Consider the following 2918-nt stretch of genomic DNA (forward strand, 5'->3'; position numbering starts at 1 on the left):
ACTTAGCTTAAATGGTAAGGTGTGGATGTGATGCTGTGAATTGCTGCAGCTATTTGTGCTGCATGAAGTCAGCCAAAATGACAAAGTTGATATAAGAACAAAGCAGAGTCAGAAAAATTACAAAGAGAAAACTCTGATTATGTCACAAACCCTTGGGTCATGGCTGTAGTCATTCCTACAGCTGAAATTTTGTTTAAGTGAATCCATATATTTGCTCTCTTATTTAAACCAATTTAGTTGGATTTTCTGTTACTTGCAACCAAAGCAAACTAACTGCCCTACAAGCCATATTGTGAGTTCCACTTCAGTTTTTGCACAACATACATCTGAAATAACCTTAAACCAGCCCAACCAATTTAAATTAGAAGGTCCTGAAAATTACTACCTAGATCAATGTTGACAAAGGAAAGAAGTCATTCAATAGGCAAATTACTGTAAAAGTAGGTAGATGCCAAGTAAGAACCATGTAAGAGTACTAGCAATAAGATTCAAATTATTTCTTTAAGGATAAGTGAAGAGTTTACACTTTTCAAAATAACGCCTGTTTAAAAATGTATGAACAAAGATCTCTAAGAAGGGTTGGAGAGAAGGCACAAAGAGTCGTGGAGTGATGTTCTGAAAGACCCTTGACCAAATTCCCACATAGGATCCTAAGCAGTTCCCTCCACTACGCAACCCTGCCACCACTGCCTCCGGGCAGAAGATGGCTGTGACTACCATGTACGACAGAGAGCTTGGCAGATCTGCCCGGGACATCTACACGAAGGGTTACAGATTTGGCTTAATAAAACTTGATTTGAAAAGAAAATCTGATAATGGATTGGCATTTACAAGCTCAGGCTCAGCCAATGCTGAGATCACTAAAGTGACAGGCAGTCTGGAAACCAAGTATGGGTAGACTGAACACAGCCTGTCTTTGTTTGTTTGTTTTGTTTTGTTTTGTTTTTGAGCTGGAGTCTCACTCTGTTGCCCAGGCTGGAGTGCAGTGGCATGCTGAGGGCCACTCCAGCGTTGACTTGGGCTCTGGTGATCCTTCCACCTCTGCCTTCCAAGTAGCTGGAACTACATTTTGATTTATTTTAAAGACGAGGTCTTGCCAAGTCACTTGGGCTGTTCTCAAACCTGTAGGGTCAGGCAATCCACTCGCCTGGGTCTCCCAAAGTGCATAGGTTACAGGCTGAGCCACCAAGCCTGGCAAGCCTGTCGTTGCAACACACCACACACCGACATGATCATAGAAGGTAGCTTGCATGTGGACTGAAGCTGACCTTCGATTTGTCCTTCTCATCTGACACCAGGAAGAAGAAGAAAAATGAAAAAACAGAACAAAATACAACCTAAAATCAAGACAGAGTACAAGAGGGAGCATATCAACTTGGGCTGTGACAAGGATTTTGACATTGCTGGACCTTCAAGGCCTTCAGTCCAGGGCACTGTGGTGCTGGGTTATAAGGACTGGTTGGCAGGCTACCAGATGAGTTTTGAGACTGCAAAGTCCTGAGTGACCCAGAGCAACGTTGCAGTTGGCTATAAAACTGATGAATTCCAGCTTCACACTAATGTGAATGATGGGACGGAGTTCGGTGGCTCCATTTACCAGAAGGTGAAGAAACTGGAGGCCACTGTCGATCTCGCCTGGACAGTAGGAAGCAGTAACATTCGCTTTGGAATAGCAGTCAAGTATCAGATTGACCCTGATGCCTGCTAATAGATTTAGGAAACACTCAGACTTTAAAGTCAGGTATCAAACTGACCCGGTTAGTAATCCTGGATGGCAAGAACATCAATGCCAGTGGCCACAAGCTTGGTCTAGGACTGGAATTTCAAACATAAATGAATACTGTACAGTTGTTTAATTTTAAACTATTTTACAGCATAGCTACAAATAATGTCCTAGGTCTGGGATGCAAGTATTGCTAAATCTTATGTTAGAACTCCAAGTTGAAGATGATTCACCTTTAAGGTGTCACCCTTCTAGAGGTACAGAAGGAAGCTGATTCCAAAATAGGTCCTTTCAGCTGTAGACTTGGGGTGGGGGAGGGTGGAACTTCATGGTTCCTCTAGAGATGTCAGGTTTCCTTTTAATCTGGAAATGGCTGTAAGTGGAAACTGATCATGTGTCAGCACTTTGCAAATTCATACTGAGTACATGAATGAAATTGTGACGTTCTGAGAATCGAACCTTGGTTTCCTAACCCTCATCAATGAAAGACTTGTTGCTTGGTGGTGCAACCTCATCTGAGAGGAATTTTAGATAGATCTTTATGACCTGTTCCCACTCTGGCCCGTCGTCACTTCTTTTACACCGAAAGGTCTGCAGGGTGTGGTAGCTATTTCTTTTGTGTTGTTTTGGGGTGGAGAGGGTGGATATGATGAAGCCAAATAATTCAGGACTTAATTCCTTCTTGTGTTGTGTTTTTTTTTGCACTTGCACCAGTGTATGAAATAGCTTCCAGGAACTCCAGCTATAAGCTTGGAAGAGTCTCTTGTGTTTGTAATCACATAGTGACAACATTCGATTTCAACTGGACTTCTGTTGTATTCTCACCATTCACATTATTTTTTAACTGTTTAATGGGTGCATTTTAGAGTCTTCCAACTTGTGTAGAATTAGATCCTCCCCTTCAAATGTGTAATTAACGTCACTTGAAAATATAACTTCAGGGGAGGGAGGTGGGATTGGCAGTTGAGGGAAAATGCTAGGGGAGGAAGGGGCATATCTCATTAACAAGGATACCTGCATAATCAATGTTTGTATACCTAACCCTGAATTGTACCCCACATTTTTATAATAAAAAAAAAGATAATATAACTTGAGGCCGGACACCGTGGCTCAGCCTGTAATCCCAGCATTTTGAGAGGCTGAGGTGAGAGGATTGCCTGAGCCTGGGGGTTCGAGATCAGCCTGGGCAACTTGG

The 2918-nt window shown here is 42.5% G+C and overlaps 1 pseudogene; it reads left to right on the top strand.

Annotated features, from left to right (window-relative positions):
* Positions 1-703: 703 nt before the first annotated feature.
* Positions 704-1833, top strand: LOC103250281 (annotated as a pseudogene).
* The last annotated feature ends 1085 nt before the right edge of the window (positions 1834-2918 follow it).

Source organism: Carlito syrichta, unplaced genomic scaffold (genome assembly GCF_000164805.1).
Source record: "Carlito syrichta isolate Samal-C Ts95f unplaced genomic scaffold, Tarsius_syrichta-2.0.1 Scaffold127520, whole genome shotgun sequence".
In the NCBI taxonomy this organism is placed as follows: Eukaryota; Metazoa; Chordata; class Mammalia; order Primates; family Tarsiidae; genus Carlito; species Carlito syrichta.